At 37.5% G+C, this 20,477-nt stretch overlaps 1 protein-coding gene across 1 annotated transcript in view; it reads left to right on the top strand.

The window, feature by feature from the left end:
• CNTNAP4 (contactin associated protein-like 4) overlaps window positions 1-20,477 on the top strand; it is a 232,909-nt gene that overhangs the window by 100,409 nt on the left and 112,023 nt on the right. The gene's annotated exons all lie outside the window — the stretch shown is intronic.

The following is a 20,477-nucleotide window of genomic DNA, read 5'->3' as shown; positions in this document are numbered from 1 at the left end:
TGGCACATGGGTGACTTGGTGATGAGAAACCCATGGGGATCACAATTGAGATGGAAAAAAAAATGTACAAAATGATGTAAAAATAAACTGTTTTATATATATATATATAAGTGACTTAAAAGGAGAGCCTTTGGCAGTCCTGTCCTGCTCATACAAACAAGTAACAGCTCCCGACCTTCTGTAAAGATCTCTGGTTTTTATTAGCATTTAACATTAGATAAGCTTGATTCTAAGTATGGAAAGATGTCAACATCCACTGAAAAGAAGACTTATTAATGACTTGTGATGTTGACTTTATATATGCATTTTAATTCCTTAAACTTGGTTGATTAATTCTGTGTGCGTTTCCAGTCAAGCTCTGAGACTTCACATCCTCTGAGACCTGTATGGCAACTAGCCATTAATTCAACAGATAACAACACACAGACTAAGTGCAGGAATAGTTGCCATTGCTGCCCAGGTTCCCTGAGACGAACTTGCAGTCCTTCGGATGGGGTGGACTCCCCGTGAGAGCAAGGGGCGTGCTGCCTGAGGCGAGGATTCTGTTTGTGTCTGGCAGGTGGAGGGATGGGACGAGCCGCAGCAGAAGTGGGTAAAGACTAGTGAAAGAGGTGGACACACAGTCACTGGTGGCTTGACATTGCTGTAGTTGTGGTCAACATTCAGAAAGGGCATGGGACAGGCTGACTTTTGTGTCCCTCCATCACAGTCACAGAATGACCTTGTGTGATGTTTGAGTCCTGTGAAATTGCTTATGTTCAACAGTAAAGCGCCTCCCTGGTTCTCAGTGGACAGTGGTCAAGGCCGCTTTTATCTTTCTCTGCATCCTTCATCTCTTGCATACTGTGTCTCCATCAGTGCTGCCAGCTCTGTTCACACATCACTTGCCCTTCCAAACTACCCTGTGAGGAACGGAGATGTCATTCTTCCCAATTTACAGATAAAATGTTCACGTCTTTCAGAAGTCCAGTAGACCATGGACACACAATGTAGAAGTGAGTGCTTTACTGTAAAAGTGTAATTGGGGCAATAAGTAAACTCAAAAGAAACAAAGAAAGTTTTCAAAGGAAGCGGAACCCTGTGGTTGAGGGGAACTGCTAGAATATGTGCAAAGGGATATTCGGGGATGTGGAGGTGTCCAGGTCTGGTGCTAGCAAAGGCAGAGAGGAGATGGTTCAGAGGCTACAAAGAACAGTTGAGCTGGAGCAACAGTATGCATACAAAGAATTCATGGTGTGTGGGGGGGAAGAATGTGCATGCAAGACACATTACCCCCAGGTTAGAATCTGAACAGCAGGCTTTAGAAGAGTGGGCTTCATTCTTCACTAGATGCCTTTAACCCAGGACTAAGGATTGTTTTGTCTGGAATGCTCTGTGTAATTGGAGTAAACATTTACTGAACTATCAGCATCAAATACTCATTCATTTATTTTGCAAGTGCATATTGACTGTTGTGTCTTCAGTAATGAGATACACACAGGTGTATCAATCATGGTTAGGGCCTGTTCCCTGTTTTTTGAGAATATAACAGCTAGACTTCATAATCTAGCTTCCGTTTTAGTAGATGTATGAACATTGAAGCGTATCCATAGTCAGAACATGAACAACTCCTGGGCATAGGGAAAGGCTTTGTGCAGTAGTTGATATCTGACCAGGCATCTAGAGGGTAGCAACAGTGTCTGAGGGAGAGGCCAGGTATGATGTTGGGTGGGGGTGGGGGGCAGGGATGGCAGAGGATAAATAAGCAGCTTGAACTGAAGCTATGACATAAGATTGTCCACAGTCAGTAATCACTCATGTCAGGAGGATTAGGGAAAGGGAATTAAATCCTAAAGGGTTAAATACTAATGGGACAGCAGAGACTGACCTTTGTCCCTTTTGCTAAGAGAGAAGGGCTGAGCCCATAATAGAGGGGAAAGAACCTTTGGAACATGTATATAACACATGTCAGGTATGATTGGGGTAAACTTGTTTCCATTATTAGGTATAGCTAGGAATAGGATATATAGCCATTGTTACGAACCTAAGGTAATAGTAAATAGCCACAAATAAGGAGACCCAAACCATAAAACACTAGTGTTACAGTCAATTCATAAATCTGTCTTCTCATGAAAATTTCATGCTTGTAATCACAGCATTATAAATGAATGAATGAATGTATAAACAAATGTATGATATATGAGAGACAGAGCGGGGTAGTGGTTTTCTGACAAAGGAAACTTTAGAGCAGTTGTCGAACAGAGGTACTGAGACTTGGTTTGGCAGGTGTTAGTGCCATCCAAGGGCCTGCTGACTGCCTCTTAGTCCTGCGTACTGGGCATCTACCTTGCCTTACTGCTCACTCTGCCTGTCATGGACCTTCGCAAGCACCAGGCTACAGAGAGAGTCGTATACATGTCTCCTTTGTACCCACCTGAGAATTATGCTTGACTATATAACAGAAAGATCATATAACAGAATCACTAGCTAATAAGGACATACACACGTTTCAGTGACCTTAAGGTTTGTGCTACTTGATGCAAAGATGCTCTCGACCAGCCTCCACTCCCACTAACAACACAGATGTCCCTGGGTCCCTATGTTCCTACCAACTGTAGCATGATGCAGCTTTCTGATTTCTGCCAGTCTTTGAAGCACAAAGTGGTAATAACCTCAATGTCCTTTTAAATGATGATCGTGGGATTTCCTAGGCCTTTTGTTTCTTTCTCTCTTATTTATTAAGTGATCTTGGACTAATGACTTCACCTTCTTACCTTTTAATCCTTTTATTTGTAAAATGAGGGAAAAATAGCAAGCCCTCTCATAGTTAAGTCATGAAATGAAATGATAAATGGAAAGAGTCTTAAAAGACTTGAAAAACAAAGCTCTCCAAAGGAGTTTTTGTTTTATTATCCTTGGAGTTGATAAAGAATATGACTTACAACTAGCCAATTCTTCCAGCATTTAGAGACTTGGGATACTAGAAAATTCCCAGTAATCAGTATTCATTGGGAATATTCTGATGAATTTACTGGAATCCAGGGTAAGAGGACACGAGGACAACTTGAACAGTTGAAAATGTACAGGATGAGGGAATTTTAGTAAAGGAAAGCGACTAATGATAGATAGGTAAAGAATAATGTATTTTTATTTTCCCTTCTTTGATCTGTGTTTCCATGTATCAGTGTAAAAATCGTACCATCACATCATTAAAAACTGCCCAATTGAAGAAGTTTAAAAAAGAAATCCACAATCTTATCACTTAACAAAACCTCTATTAGAATTTTGATGGATTCTCTTTATCCCTGTTATGCTTAACTTTGAACTAACTTATAAGTATGCGAATCACATAATCATGTATCATACTTAAGTAATGGGAGAGCATGCTAATTTTTCAATAGTCTGCAAAATCACCAGTTTAATTGCTTCATAATGTTCCATCAAGTGCATGTGCCAGGGTAATTATATTTTAGTGCTTTGGACTTGAAAGCAATTCAATATCTTCAAAAATGTATAGTATAAATTACAAATTATTTTAATCAAATGGATTTAGTGTAAGCCAATGTGCTTAATAATAGCTTGTATTTGTACAACCCTTGTAGAGAGCAAACACTCTTAATAGCATGATCTTCAGGCCGCGTTGCATTCTGGGCAGCCTGTGTGGTTACTGTGCTAAGGACAGAGGAACCAGCCAAGGCTGTGCTTTTGTCTACACCTGGGATCTGCTGTGTGGAAGGGCCGGTTCCTGTCTGGTCTTCATTCTCCACTCCCTGCTTCCTCAGTACAGCAGAGTTCTGCTGCTTAAGCAAAACAGCCCACAGAAAGATTAACGGAGAGACTGAACTAGAATCCCTCAGTGCAGATGGGTGCTGGAAAGCTTCATTAATCTTCCTTAAGTTGCTCAGTGTGTGGTGTCTTTATCTAAGGCTCTGACAAAATTTTCCTGAGCATTAAATGACTATATGAAGGTGATAAATTAGCACAGTCAATGGACATACCGGAATTTTAAGATTTAATATAAGAATTGCATATTACTTTATAGAAACTTGTTTTTGTATAATTCAAAACTTGCAACAAGAACCTGAAAAGGATTTGTGATAAACGTGGTAAGAACATGTATTTCAAACAAGGAAAATTTAATTTTTTGAATGCTGAAGAGAAAAATGACCTAGAATTAGGAGATTGTACAAATGCAGTTGTTAATGACTTCTCAGCAAAGGAATTGTGCCTTTTCAGTCTCTGAGAGCACCTAACCCTTACTTATCAAAGAGAGCATTGTTTGTCAACAAGAAACATCAATGTCTATTAGCTATGACAAGTGGAAAAATGTCACAGATGAAAAGATTAGTTTGTAAATGTACTAAGCTTCTTAGGTACACTATTTTGTCTTTGCAGCTATTACCACTTACTCCATACACCAAGTCAACAGAGTAGCAATCCCTTCTATAACCACTGCCCATGGCGATTCCATCTCACCTTGCTCCCTCCAACATTACTACTTTATTTTGAAACAAATCACAGTCATCTTGGCTTTTCATTCTGAACTATTTCCATATGAATCTATGAAAGGTAAAAGCCTTTCTTAAAGCAGAACTTAAAAAATCAAAAGTCGTTTGTAATATCTAGTTGGTTCTCAGATCTCCAACAGAGTGTGTTTTATTATTGCAGGTGTACAACAGCGAACATAACTTTCCAAAGACTTCAGCATAAGAAAGTTTTATATTAAGTACTGTGGATGCCAGAACTTGTTATCCGTGCATGTCCTTAGTGCACTGTCACCTCATTTACGATCTGCTACCCAGTAGGGATTTGAGTCGCTGGGGAATTGCAGAGGGTGTACATCATGTCCAGACAGACACTTATTCCTGTTCTTAGAATCCTCATTTTCATTCCTGAGAGAAAGCCAGGAGAGTTCATTGTGTTGTCATTCCATTATTCATAATTGTTATCTTTGTGGTCGAAGAGTTTGTGACTTGTTCTAGAAGAATTCAAAGGTAAGTTTGATGTATACAAATACCATTCAGATGAGCACTACTTAAATGTAAAATATTAAGCCCCATACTGTGTCCCTGGAATGCTCTGAGTGGTTGCCCTTAGAATCCTAGTTTCTTTATTTATAGAGAACATTGTTATTTTATGTTTCCTTAAGGAAATACTTAGAGTTAGTCTATATATTACAAATAATGTAGTTTCTTAAAATTCAAATAAGAATTTAAGAACCTATACAGTATCATTAAAGCTACATGCTTTAAGGATGCATGCAAATATCTATAAACTTTCTCTACATTTAAATTTATTACACACTTTTTGAAATATTATTCAAATGTTCGTCAACTAATCTCAGTTATATTGAAACAGAAATAATATGGGCATTTAGAACCTCTTATTGCTGCATGGTGCTGTAATTACACTGACTGAAGTATAATTTCCAAAATTTATATTTAAATGCAAACTAGTTTTTAAAAAAAACAAAGTCCCACATTCAAGAAATTAAAACTATTTTTGTTTCTGTAACTTTTCTGGGAAGTATTAATATCTTTTGTCTTGAAGTTAAAATCATTGTCAACTACATTCAAAGAAGCACATGGTGAGTGGTTCCCGAGCAAAGGACATTTAGCTGGGACCTTTGGATATTTCGCCCCCAAAATGTGACTCACTAAAAAGCTGTCATTGATATTTGTCATCTGCAAGGACTTAACCTCACAAGGTGCAGCCTCGTCAGGAGCTGGGCAGGTGCTCATCTCTTTATTTTCATTAGTGTTTAATTGGTACTTTCAACTTTGGAAGCGATCTTTTCTATCCCCAGTTTCCAAATGAAGGAACTGAAGGTTAGGAGTAGATCTTGTTCAGTGTTCTCTGCTGCTAACAGACGGTTCCCCAGAGTGAACTCTTTGTACATGGGCAACCTAGTTTTTCTTCATGGAGTGGGGTAAGACATGGCTAAAATTTCCGTTATTGTTCATGCTTAAAAAAATTATCTCCACAGATAAAAGGGTACTTGTTTGAACACAGAACAAATGAGTCTGTGTCATGTGTGTTGAGTAGAACTATGATTTCCTGCATCTCGGAATGTCTGCATTACTAAGGAGTGTGTGCATTCACCATTAGGTGGCCTGTACTCTCGGGTCCATTTATCGATATCAAGGTGCCCATGGGTATTGAGACCATTTACTGGCTTGTTTTGTTGTTTCATTCCATCTGGCAGTGCTTCAAAAGGCGACACTAGTAGGCAGGTGTTGTTATTGATTGAAATAAAAACACTGTTGTCTACTGTTATGCTTGTCTTGCTAACCCAGTGTCTTCTCCCTGCCCTTAGTTGCCCTCTGCTCCCGAGGGATGGGTGAATTTCTTGCTTTGGTGAAGAACAGGTTAAGAAAGTCTGCACATTTTGCCCTCTGATTATGTTAATACTAAATAAAGTCGTCACTCTTTTGACTTTCTGTATAATGAAATTTTAATTGTGTGACCAAATTGTACAGAACCTGAAGGTCAAGTGAACTAGAATCATACTGCATTGCAATTTGTCTATGCATTCTAAAAATATTTGGTAAAATTTAAACTTGGCAGCAACTGGGAAAAGGAAGGAGTTAGACCATTAATCTTGGTATCTGCCCATATGCAGTGTTACAATTAGACACACCTCAGAGGTTACATAGTTACTCAGTGTCAAGCTTCTGTGAAAATTTAGGGTATGATCTAAATGAAGATATGCCTTATGGCTATGTAGTAGTATTGCCCGTGTATGTAGTATTTAGTGCATTTCTGCATGAGCATCCTAATATGCATCAATAGTATGATATATATATTAAATAATGTGTAGCTTCTGCCATTGTAGCCTGTTACCCTAAAACTGTGCATAATAGTAAGGCTTGATTGAACCTCTCTGTCTGTGCTCCTCAAAATATTTCCATTGAATTAACTATCAGAAGGTGGATGTTTTATTTTAATATCTTGGAAAGGTTTATTGGATTTTTAGTCTCTTCTAAAATACATATTTAAGTTTCTCCTTGGGAAAATTATTAGTTCATTTAATAAGTAAATAAATATCATTCTGATGGACTAAAGATTAATCACTATATTGGAAAGACTGTGTAATACATTAATGGACTGTAGAGGTGAGGAATAATTTACTTTAAATATTATAATATCTCTAATAGAAAAACTCAGTAGTTTTCTTTCATTGTTGAACAATAGTTATTTTAATGATAATGGTCATATAATGCTATTATCCTTTGCAATATTAATGGTAAAAGGAAAAATACTAATGGAGCTCTTTATGGTATAATGCATGATAAATTATATGATATCTGAAATCTGAAGTTGAAAGGTACATCTCATAGTATTCTTAATGATCTATAGAAAAGCACAAAAGTGAAAAATACAATTTTCATGAGGTATTCTTCAAAATCTTCTTTTACTTTTGGATAAATACATGCAACTTAAATCTTGATTGTCTTTACTGAAATATCACAGTGTTAAGAAGTTATTTATTTTCCTTAGATGGCATTATTACTCTCATTTTACTTTTTTTTTTCTTGTAAGATTTATTTATTCATGCATACAGAACTGGGGTACAGGAAAGAGGCTCAGTGGCGGTGAGAGGCTTCACCAGAGACAGAGTGGGGAACAGAACAAGCTGCTGAGGGGAGCAGCGGGTGGGTCAGGAGAGGTCTGCCACACCATGTGGTCACCTCTGGGGCAGGTGGGAATTTAACTCATGTGGAAGTGGCTTTAGATTCTCAGTGCTGTGCTTTAACCGCTGCGCCACCAGGGAGGGCCTCATTTTACTTTTTATGTTGAAGTACAGCACTCACTCAGATAAGTATGAAAGGCATACATGTATACAGCTCCTTCAGTTATCAAAAAGTGAACACACCAATGGAAATGTTACCCAGGCCATAAGGATCGTGGCATCTCTAACACCTTCCCTATCCATCTTGAGAACCACCACTCTCTCCTCCCAAGAACTGCCATCAAGACTTTGAATATCTGTTTTGAATTAAATATAGAAAGAATCCTGTATAATGTTCTTTTTAAAAACTGGTGTCTTTGGTTAACATTATGTTTGTGAAATATGTCAATACTGTTGTGTACAGTTATATTCGACTTAATTTGCATTATTTTACATATTTTGAGATATGATCCTGTCCCAATTTGTATGTCTATTATACAAGTGGATGTGGGAGGTTTATTTTGAAACTCTTACAAATAATACTTCTTATCACTGTCTTTGGAACCCAGTGCCTGCTTTTCTCTTGAGTACATTCTTCAGAGAGGAATTGCTGGCTCATAAAATAAACATATGTTTATCTTTCATAGGATACCACAAAGGCTCTTTTTAAGGAGATTGTATGACTGCAGTCTCAATAGCGGTGTAGGAAATTTCCATTTATTCCACATTCCTGATAACTCTTGGTATAGTTAATTTTCTTTTCTTGTGCCCCTCAATGATACCTATTTTGGTTGGTGTGCAGAACTTTCATACTGTGGTTTTAATTTGCCGTGCTCCCTTATGACTGAGGTTGGACAATGGTACATGGATTTCTCAGTCATTTTAACATTCTTCCGTCCATTTTTTCTTATTGCTTTATATTTCCTGGATATGCTGGATATCCATATACTGAAAAACAGGTTCTTCCATTCTGTGACTTCTCTGTTTTAACAACATCTTTAAATGAATGGAAGTTCTTAATTTTAATATATTCTTATTTATCAGTGTTTACTCTTAAGCTTAGTGCTTTTAGTGCCATGACTAAAAAGTCTGAGCTCCTCACAGATGTGAAGACACACCTATGCTCTTGTCTAGTGGCTTTATTATTTTTTTACATTTAGGTCTGCCATCTTCCTGGAATGCATTTCTGCATGTGATTTAAGATAGTGATCAACCTTCCATTAAAAATATTTTTCCTCTACTGTTTTTTTTTTTTTTTTCCACTGTGGGTATTGATTTGACCCAACGATGTGCTTTTAAAAGAGGTGGGATTTTTTTTTTTTTCTGAACTTCTCAGCATTGCAAATGTTGTCTCTATACATTGAGTTTGTTTCTGGATTTTCTGTGCTCTTCCATTTGCCTAGCTGTCATTGTCTCATTTTTGGGAGGTGATGAGTAACATTAGAAGAATTGATAACCAGTGAAGAAAATCCTCCCTCCAACTTTGTTTTTCTTCAAAAGTATCTTGGCTAGTTCCTGTCTCTATTTTTGCTGATGAAACGTATATGACAGTTGTTATTACTCCACAACCTTGCCAATATTGGTGTTGTCGGTGTTCTGGATTTGGGCCATTCTAATGGATAGGTAAATGCAATTTATATTTACATAGAGACTTCCATCCATCAGATTTGCTAAACACATTTGTAGATTTAAAATTTTTTAGGTATGTGCAATTAATACATTTATTTCACTTCTTCCTTATTACTGCTAAATGTTTCCCTACATTATTTCACTATTTAGAATGTTCACAACATGTTGAATGAAAGGGTCTAGAAAACATGTTTTTCTTCCTCACCTCGCAACCGCTCTCAATACTTCCATTACATGCAGTGCTGGCTGTAACTTCTTTGTAGATATCCTTTACAGATTGAGGAATTCCCTAATTGGTTATGAGTTTTAATCATGTGTTGATGTTGAATTTAATCAAATGTTCTTGCTTCATCAGTTTAGAAGACTTTTTTTTTGCTTCAGTTTGATTAATTTCTTTGAATGATTTTAAAAATTAAATAATACAGATATTCCTGAAATAAACTTGATTGAATTACAAGCTATTACCCTTCTTATGTATCTCTGTATTCTAGAATAATCTTGCAGCAATCTTTAAGGGATTCATGTTTCTGAATATAATTTTTTTTATTTTCCTTCTTGCAAGTTCCTCATCAGATTTTGATACCGGGGTTGGCTGGCCCCACAAAACAGATTGGGTAGCAATCTATTTTCGGCTTTGTGAAGATTCTTATGTAAGACTAGCAGTATTTTGCCCTTTGGTGTTTAGAATGATTCACCACAATAGACATAGGGGCCTGGAATTTTCTTCTTGGGAATGTTTTTAAATTGTGCTTTTAACTTCTTTAGCAGATAGAGCAACTCAGCTTTTCTTGTTCCTCCTGTGTTTTGGTAAGCTATTGTTTGCAGTCTTTCACATCACCAAATTTTCAAAATTATTGACATACATTTTTCAAAATATTTTTTCCTTTCATTTTTATGTACATAGGTTCATAAAGAGATACTCTCACATTCCTGATACTGTTGTGTGTATCCTCTTTTTTCCTTTGCCCTGGCCAGTCTAATCTGGGTTTCATGAATTCAGATGTCCATTCAAAACCTTATTATTATTTATTCTACACTGCTGTTTCCTTATTGGTTTTAGCAGGCTGTATTTACCCCCTGGCATTCCAGCATCCATTCTTATACATTAGCCTCCAGCCTTTCTTCTTTTGATGTCCATGTGCTAAGCAGCTTCTCTTCCACTTGTAATACTGAAAATATGGTTCGACACTCACATTTTTTCTCTTGAACAACATGACTAAAGATTTATGAACATTAGCAAACTTTTCAATGAATCAACTTTTCATTTGCTTGGTTTTGCCCTAATGTCTTCTGCTTTTAATTTCACTAATCCATGCTTTGATTTTTGTTATTTATCTTTTCTACTTAATATAAACTTAAATTGTTCAGTATTTTCTTATTTCCCAAGTTGGAAACCTAGATTATTGATTTAGATCTTTGTTTTTCGCTAGTATATGCATGTAGTGCTATCAGTGCTGCTATGTCCCACAGAATTTGACAAACTGTTTTCAGCTAGATAGATCAATTTTTAAGACTTTCACTTGTGACTTCTGCTTTAGGGTTATTGGGTTATTCTGCAATTGGGTTATTTCCAAACATTTTGGGACCTTCTAGCTATCTTTCCGTTACTAATTTAATTCCATCATTCTCACTTAATTCTTTTGTTACCCGGGAGCATCCTGTGTGTGAGTTATTTTCTTATAAACTTGTGAGGTATATTTTATGGTCCATAATTCAGACTGTCTGGGTATATGTTTCATATGAGTTTGAGAAGATTGTTTCTGTTGTTGTTGGGTAGAACATCTAAAAATGTCAACTCAATTCACTTGAGTCATAGTGATATACAAGTTTATTCTTACTTTTTCCTGCGTTTTTGGCATGTCATTTATCCAACTATAATAATGAATTGGTCTATTTCTTCTGGCAGTTCTGGCAGTATTTGCGTCCTTTATTTTGATTCTTTGTTGTTAGGTGTTTACACATAGAGGATTATTACACCCTCGGAAAATTGATCACTTTGTTATTACACAGTGTTCCTATTTATCTCTGATAATCCTCCTTGCTCTGCAGGCTGTTTGGTCTGAAATTAATATAGCTACTCCAGCTCTCTTTAGATTAGTGTTAGAGTTAATGTAGAATGCAAAATGGAAACCAAACTGGAAAATTCCCTGAGCTGACAAAATAGTTTAAGCTGTGTAAGCAGAATTAGATCTAGATTATTTCATAAACATAAATGAAACTTAGCTTAGGTTATTTCTTGTAAATGCCTCTACTAATTATAAAAGAGACATAAATTATCGTACTAAAAAAGTATTAGATAAACACTCTTTAAAAAAAAAAAGATTTAACTGGGGTACAGGCCAGAGGTTTGGTGGGTGAGAAGATTCAGCAGAGACAGAGAAGGGAGCAGAACAGGCATATATACTGAAATACTCTGCTGAGGGGAGCCATGGGTGGGTCAGGAGAGGTCTGCTGTGCCATGTGGGTCTCCTCCCTGGCTGGGGATGGAACTTGTGTTGCAGTGGCTGCAGAGAGCTTCATAGTGCTGCGCTTTAACCCAGTGCACCACCAGAGAGGGCCCAGAAAAACCAGTCCCCTGCCATCTGGAAAACCCCATCATTGTAAAGGCCAGCCGTATCCTCATTTTAATTTTATAGGTCATTCTGTCATCTTACTGATTTTCAGTTTAGAAGCTCCCAGTTCAAGTACTGTTCTTATATGCATGACTCTTATCACTTAGTTTTATTAATCTAGTGGTTTTAATTTAGTTATAGCTGGATTTTTGATGTTAGTGCAGTATATTTTTCTCTGTACCTTCACTTTTAATATTGCTTAAACTTTGTATTTAAAGTATATTTCTCACCTGCAACAGCACACTGTTAGATTTACTCATTCTTTATCAAACTCTGCTGATCTGTCTTTAAATGGCATATTTAGAACATTCACTTTTTAAGTGAGTTCTGTTATACCTGGACTAATATGTACCTTGCTGCTAACCATTTCCTACTTTTTACATTTGTCTTTAGTTTCTTGCTCCTTCTTTTATTTGATTTTATCTGATCCTTTACCTGGTTTTAAGTGGTTTTTACGGATTCCACTTTAGCACTGCTCTTATATTGATCAGCATTTTAGCATCTACTCTTAACTAATTGAAATCAGTCTTCAAATAACGTGATAACACTTAATGAGAAGTTCAGGTGTCATGGGGAGAGTATTCCTGATTCATCCTTCCCACCCTAGAGCCTGTACTGCCATTTATTTTATTTATCCATTTGCTATAATCACCCAATACATCGTTATTTTTACTTCTTTACAGTCATCTTGAGATTTAGAACAAGGAAAAGGAATTATTTTATCTTATCTCTTTTTCTTCCATCTCAAATGCTTCTCCTTTTTCTGTGTAGACCCAAATTGAGCTGTGTCATTTTCCTCTTTTTCTGAAGAACTTCCTTGAAATGTCCCTTGCAGAGCTGAACTCCTGGCAGTGAATTCCCTAACTTTTTGTCCGAGAAAGTCATTTCTCTTTTACTTTACCAGAATAATTTCTGTGGTTATAAAACTCGAGGTTTATTTTTACTTTCTCCAAGAGTTTCAATATATCACTCCTTTCTCGTTTTGCTTACAAGTCTACTGATGAGAAGATCAGTTTAATTTTATTTCTGTTCCTCGTTAGGGTAGGTATATTTTTTCTCAGGCTACATACAGGTTGTTCTTTCTTTTCTGTAATTTGAATATCTTATAACTGTATAATTTCATTTTGACTTTTAACATACTTATTATCATTTGAACTGGAATTATATTTTATTATTGGTTGTTTAGGGGAAGTTATTGGCCATAATTATTTCAAAAATTGCCTGTGCTCCCATTTCTGCTTACCCCCTGGTATTCCACTTAGGCACTGAAACTTATCTCACAGTTTTTGCATATTCTTGTACTTTTTTTGCCCTCCTTTGCACTATGTGTTGGGATGTTTTTCTTTTCTTATCTTTGCACTCACTAATTCTTCCCTTGGCTGGGTTGCATCTATTCATGTGCCCATCCACTGACATTCTTCTTTTTTGTTAGTTGCTGGTCTCTGCTGTTTCCCTTTGGCTCTTTGCTAGAGTGCTCCCCTCTGCTGGAATTACCCAGCTGTTCTTGCACATGGTCCACTGTTCCCTTTAGAATCCTTAGTATATCAGTCATTGTTGTTTTAAACTCCTGCTCTGTTAATTCCAGCATCTGTGACAATATGTGAATCTAGTTCTGATGATCGTTTTGTTTCTGCAGACTTTGGCATTCTTCACAATTTTTTATTGAAATATGGATACATTGTAGCATGTAATTGGGGAATGGAAGTAAGTAAGCTTGTGTGTTTCTATTAATCTGGTCAGGAACTGTGCAGTCACTGATGTTTGGTAGTGACAGGCTCCTCTAGTATCCTAGGTATCATGTCTCCTCTTAACTTTGGGACCTTCTTTAGAGATAATCTATATCCTGTCATTCTTTCAGCATTATCCAGTATTATCATACTGGTGACCTAAGGTTGTGCTGGTATGATGTGAGGGAGGGAAGGCACTGTATATGATTTAGGTCATATGTTCCTGTTTTTAGATAGACATTACCTTGGAACTGTGACATGCATAATGTTTCTTAGTTTGTTCCCCCTGAACCCTATATACTGAGTTTTCAATTCATATTCTTGAATCCCTAGCTTTTGTAGACTGTTTTTTCTTTAGTGGGACAGGAAGGTGAGGGAAGCTAGAGTGGGAGCGATGCCTCCCTACTGTTTAACACTGCAAAGCCATTTCCAAGGCAGTGGCCTTTGCTTTGGAGAATACTAGCCTGTCTCCCTGTGGGTCTTCTCCTTTGCTTGGCAGAACCAGGAGGGGGAGGGGATCCTCTGGTCTTCATGGGGAGCATAGAGACCCCAAAATGTAGAATCCTTTAAGACTGTACCTGAAAAGGCTCTCACCCACAAGCTAGCCTCCATCAGCTCAGCACTGCCATCTCATTTCCTGTCACTTCAGGCCACTAGACTGCCAGGTTTGGGTTCTGACCCCTGAGGACTCAGCTCTCTCTAGAGTTCATGTTGGTGGTTTGCAGTGTATATTCACCAGCTCCAGCTACTATAAGAAAATGCCACCAACCAGGACTTAAACAGCAGACATTTATTTCTTCCAGCCATGAGATTGCCTGGATCTAGGTGCCCGTGAAGTCAGCACCTGATGAGAAGCCTTTTCACGGTATGAGGTCCGAACACTTTTCCTTTTAGAGTGGCCCTCAATCCATCATGGGACACCACCCCAGTGACTTCATCTAGACCTCCCGAAGACCCAGGTCTAAACACCACCTCATGGATTGAAGGCTCCAGCTCAGGAATTTTGGAAGGACACATGCTCCCTCCACTCAGTTTTCTAATGTGGCCAAGAAAAGGGGTTGATTTTCATTTTGTCCAACTTTCTTGTTTCTAGAGTAGAGAGATGATTTATAAGCTCTTTAAATATGGAGTTCATGTTTTTCCTATCAACTGACATGCATGTGCTTTCAAGACTCTCCATTCCCTTTAGGAATGGTTTTGCTGTTATTTTCTATCTTTGTGTTTAGGACATTATATGAAAATTTTTATGAAATAGTGAACAGATAATTTAAGACATAGGAGGGTAACTTTCTATAGACTAAAGTTTCATTTGCTTCTGTAAGAATGCTAGAAATACTAGAATACTAGAAATCTTGGACCATTTTCATTCCATTTCACACACTGACAAGATGGAAACCAGACGTTTAATATCTTTGAGTTGTATGTCTCTGACTTACCTTTTATTTTAAGTTGCAGACCCTCCATGTTCTGACATAAAATGTATGGAAACTTACAGGGGATTCCATCTTTCAGAGGTCTAGGAATGAACTGTTGCTCTGTTGCTCCTATTCCTGTGAAGTTGTCAAAAGAGCTGCCTGGGTTCCCAGTTTCTCCTCTTCAGGAATCCTCTGTTTCTGGTAAAAAGGAAGAGGCCTTAACAGTAGAATCCACTTCTTTGGATGTCCAGGTCTTGGACATTTTCATTCTTCATATTTCACTTTGTATGGTTTTCCTAGCAGGAGGATTAGGGAATATTTCCCAGTCTAACACCACCATGATTAATTGTTAGTTAAAACTTATTTTCCATCTCATAAAAATTTTAGTTCATGTAAATTTAATTTTAGTGAATTGTCCTGGTGTCTTCCATCAACTCTACATTTTCTAGACTGAGAATGGGAGGGTCACTGGTAAAGGTTTAAGACTAGTATCTTAAAATAGACAGCTGAATTCTACTAGGTAGTTAGCTGCTGGGATAGGATTAGTGTTTGCCTGTTGACTGACTGTCCAAAATTACTGTACTTAGATCCAGGTCATGGATAAGTCATTTGTGTTCTCATTGTAAGAAAGTTCAGTGATTTCCATCTGTACCTATCTGTTGTGTTGAACCTCTGCTGCCATTGCTGTCTATTTCGGTGGGAGCTGGACCAACTTATGTGTAATTGCAGTCTGCTCTATAGCCACATGGAACTGGCCTCATGTATCTGATTTACTGCATTGGTGTTTGGATCCTCTTATGAACTGCCATATGGACATCTCCCTTTATGTCTCTTGGCTTTCATAGATGAGTTGCTCAGTTCATATTTGAAAAAGAAATTAATGCTATTATACCTCCTCATAAACTTTCAAGTCACTAATGGAAATATTTAAAATCCTGTGAAAAACTTTAATTCATTAACTCCATAAATAATCTCTTAGAATACATTCCCAAGCAAGCATGAATACCTCATTGAGTTTGCAAATCACCAAGTTTCAAAGAAAAGTACAATTAAAGTTTTTTAATTTTTAATCAAATAAGGCTCATCACCTTATTTGTTGTCATTTCATGTATGCGTTGATGTAATAGCATATTCTTTTATGTTCTGTCTGAAAGGAGGTTGCCATTTATATGCAAACATCCTGTTACGAATTGAACATTTGTATTTTTATTCTACTATAAAAAATTGACAAAATGTAAATTTTAATAGAACACTCTTTTTGCTCATGAAGTCAACTGGTAGCTCTGTGTCCCAATTCAGCAGTCATCTACGTTGTATTACTCTCAAATGTGTCAAAGATTTTAAATATAAATTAGAAGAAAAATGGAAAAAAGCGTCAGATAAAATATCAACTTTCCTCTAGGGTGAGTTGTTTGTTTTCATGTTCTGTTAGAATGAATCCTTTTGATGGTTTAGCTAAATTATGGGCTTTGGAGTTAGAAAAGTCTGGAATTAAGTGCTTAGTCTGCCACTTTCTAGCTATGTGGCTTTAGGCACGTAACCTCTATAATTTTCATTATCCTCAGTTTTACAGTAGCTACAAAAGTGACAACTTCATAGGGCTGATGCAAACATTAAAGCTACTTAATACATTACTGCTGTGTCTGACTCTGAGGCACAGCTCCTCACAGGGAAGACATTTACATGCTGATGTAGAACACGCTTGCCACTTATTTCTTTATTTGGAAGTTACCCTTGATGAATCCTTCTCCTAAAATCTGTTCTTTCTCTAAAAGTTTTGAGATAAGATAGGGAGGGAAAAAGAGTCATAAGAATGGTCAAGGACCCAAAGCACAAGTGACCCTGACACTTATCTTAGGAATGCAGATCCCAGGGTCTCACCTGCAGATTTAACTTGTTAAGATACAGGAACTCCTTATCTGCATTTCTTACCAGCCCATCAGGCAAACCTGATATACACTAATGTTCAGAATCCATGATCTAAGGAAATACATACATGGCATCAAAGCCTTTTCTTTTTAAAAGGGAGATTTAAACCCATGCATTCCTTTATGAGTTGTTATATCTTGGGAAAATACTCTTTGTGGCAAATTGAGGAATGTCTCAACTCTTGAAATTGATAGTATGCATTAATTAGTTTTTTCACTTATCAAGTAACATAGCTGATTCAAGGTCTCATTCACAAATATTCTGAAAAAAATCCCTTTAACAAAGCAGAGTTTTGGTTATCTTGTGTGCCAAAAAAAATTCACCAAACAATGCCAGATAATAAACTATTATTGTTCATTTGCATATCTAATTAATAGTAATTGTGGATATTTTTCCAGTGACCTTGATATTAAATTTATTTGCCCAGAGTGCTACTAAATGATGTTTCTACCTGCCCTGTCACTCTGCACACTTTCTGTGTCTACAACTTGCTTTCTTTTTACCGATTATTATAAAGCTGACACTCATTTAAAAAAATCCACGTCTGAAATGTGCTGAGTAAAAGTCCATATTCCCTCTCTCACAATTTTCCATGCCCTTTGCAAGAATACTACAGAAACATTTAAAGTTGCCAAGATATTTTTATTACTGCATATCTTATATTTCTTCTCTATGTTTCCACATTCACATAACTCATAAATTGATCAGGTAAGTTATGAAAGGTCCCCATTTCACTTGCCTGTCACGACTGACACTATACATCTTTCCTCCCAGTCCCATAAGATGCTGAGGTCATTGTTATGATATCTATCTAAAACCATGTTTTTACATTAATTCTGGAAAATGTGAGATATTTTAGAGGATATATCTAATTCATCATCTAGCTGTTCACTGCAAGAAATCTCAATTAGGAATTATATTAGTCTGCCAGTGGTACCCAGGAAGACAGAATTAGAAGTATGAGAAGTTCTGATTAGAATTGAATGTCTGCCAACCTTGGATGTGCATCAGCCTGGTTTGGGTGTGTGTAAAGACAGACAAACTGATAAGTAGGAAGATATACACACTTTCTCTCTTTCTCCCCAAAGCTCAGAATCTAAGAACTGTGCATTTTCACTGATATTTCAAGTTTGGGAAGCATCGCCTAAATGAAATGACTGCCCTGTATCAGCCATCATAGAGGACGTTTGAATGAAGGCATGTCAGATTTTCAGGCAAATGTGTATGGGTTTTGACAGAAATGGAGACTATATGGTGTTGTAGAGGTAGAGTGGGGTGGGGGCTAGGGTAGTATGATGCGGAACATAGTTAATCTTTCTTACACAAGCCTTCTGTATAAAATTTCAACCAGTGGAATTGGATGGAACTGTAGATTTGGATATCAAAATCCACAGAGCTGTGGAACTGGGTGCTGTTCTCTTTTACGTTCATTAGCCAAGATGTGCGCAGTCTTGCGGCAGTCTTGATAGCGCCCCCTGTTAGGAATGACAGGGCACGTTTGCACATGTGCACTTGGGAAGCTCTCAGAGGTCCTGGAATTCAGAGGCCTGCTGAATTTTTTTGTGTTTTGTTTTTAGCTGAGTGTTCCATACACATCCAGCATGTATTTTACTGAGAAATTCCTTGAACCAAGTCATATTCTCGATACTATGGTTGGAAGGCAGTTTTGCTTTAGTGGAGCTTGTCTTCCGGTAGGATAAAATAAACAAATAATTAAAAAAATGAAAGGAAAAAAAAATCACTCCCCCCCCCCAATAATGAGTGACATGAAGAAGATAAAACCCAAGATGAGCAAGATGAGATAAGGAGTGGCAAGTGCACTGCTCTACAAAGAGCCAGCCTAGGGCAGTTATATTGTGGCCAAGTCCTGAAAGACAGGAGGAGCTGGTGGTGCAAAGGTCTTCGGAGAGGAAACTTCAGAGGAGGATGGCCAGCTAGTGCAAAGGCCCTCAGCAGACTGGACTTGGCTCCGTGAGTGAGGATGTCCAGTAAGGTCGGAGCACCATGGGAGATGTTGCCGCCCACTGAGTTTGTCTGATAAGGAGGTTGGATTTTGCATTAATTGGTAAAGAAAGATGTGGCGTAAGGTGGTTGAATTTACTTTTGACACTCTTACCACTTCTCTGAGGGGAAAAGATGAGGGATGTGGCTGAGGATGATAATAGGGAACAGAAAGAGACAACAGACAGGAAGAGTTCACTGAGTAGTGCTGGCCAAGTATGCTTTATTGAGCAATGGCCATAGCTGAAGTAGAGAGAGCCCCAGATTTTGGATATAATGTGAAGTTATCATCAGAGAACTGCTGGTGAGTGTGAGCCTGAATATTGAGTGCATGGGATATTAGGAGCAGGAAGACAACTAATCAAATTAATTTGACTATGAAACACCCAATCTTTTTTTTTTTTTTAAAGTCTTTGACAGCAGAGTGGCGCAGCGGAAACATGCTGGGCCCATAACCCAGAGGTCGATGGATCGAAAAAAGTTTTTGAAGAGATTTTGGTGAATGCTAGTAAAGGGATATTTGTCAATAGAAAGACAGGGAGAAGAACAGACTCTTTGGTGTTAGTGTTTCTGTAATGTATTTGCCTTTACTTGGTGTAATCTACATTATTTGTTGATCCAGTCCTGATGAGGGGACTTATCATGAGCCTGAATAGATGATAGCATCACCCTCCCCCATTTTGTTCCTGCATATGTTGTTACAGTTGAAAACGAAGAGGAGGAGGAAGGGAGGAAGGAGAAGGAAGAAGATGATGGAGAAGATAGAGGAGGAAGAAAGGGAGAAGAAGAAGGAAAGGGGGAGAAGAGGAAATAAAGTATAAATTGTATAACTGGAGAACAACTTCTGCTTCATTCTCACTTTTTTCACATGTAAAACCTTAGCTTGTGTCATTTAGGAGAAAATAAGAACTGCTTAGCTGTTAGTTGGGACTCTTATGTGTGGGTTTTGCAGGTGAGCTCTGTTTGGTAACATACACTTGTTATTGTCTTACTGTATAAAAGTTTTGCAAAAGCCAGAAGTTTTCCCCCCACCTTTCTGATCTTTAATTCCATGTTTTCTCTGGACCTGATTATTCCCAAGGTCTTTGTCACTTTTAAACTCTAGAGTGAGACTGTAAATCTAATTACAGGTCTTTCCAACTTACCACTGTTTCAAATTTCCCTGAACAATTTTTAATGTGTGTATCCCCCAGTTCCATGACGTTAACAGCCTGGTTCAGAGGGTAGCTCTAATTCAAATGTTGCGTGATACTTTCATTGGGGTTAATGAGTACAGCGAGGAAGCAAAACAGCAGAAGTGTCATGACTTTTTCAGTCATCAGCTCTCTGAGCAAGTTTGCTGAATCACATCTGGAATGTTGGGAAATTTCTCAATTTTTTTTATGCTATTCACAGTGTTAGCTTTTAAGTTTGATCTGCAGTTTATAGAAACAAATTTTAGGAAGGGTATTATAGTTGAGAGCTGGTTTGATGGGGTTGATGGCCTTTAAACTCTTAACGTACATAAAAGGCT

Source organism: Condylura cristata, unplaced genomic scaffold (genome assembly GCF_000260355.1).
Source record: "Condylura cristata isolate star-nosed mole 26May11 unplaced genomic scaffold, ConCri1.0 scaffold00028, whole genome shotgun sequence".
Taxonomy (NCBI): domain Eukaryota; kingdom Metazoa; phylum Chordata; class Mammalia; order Eulipotyphla; family Talpidae; genus Condylura; species Condylura cristata.
Note: the sequence above shows the minus strand (reverse complement) of the source record. Positions and strands in the feature narration are given on the sequence as shown.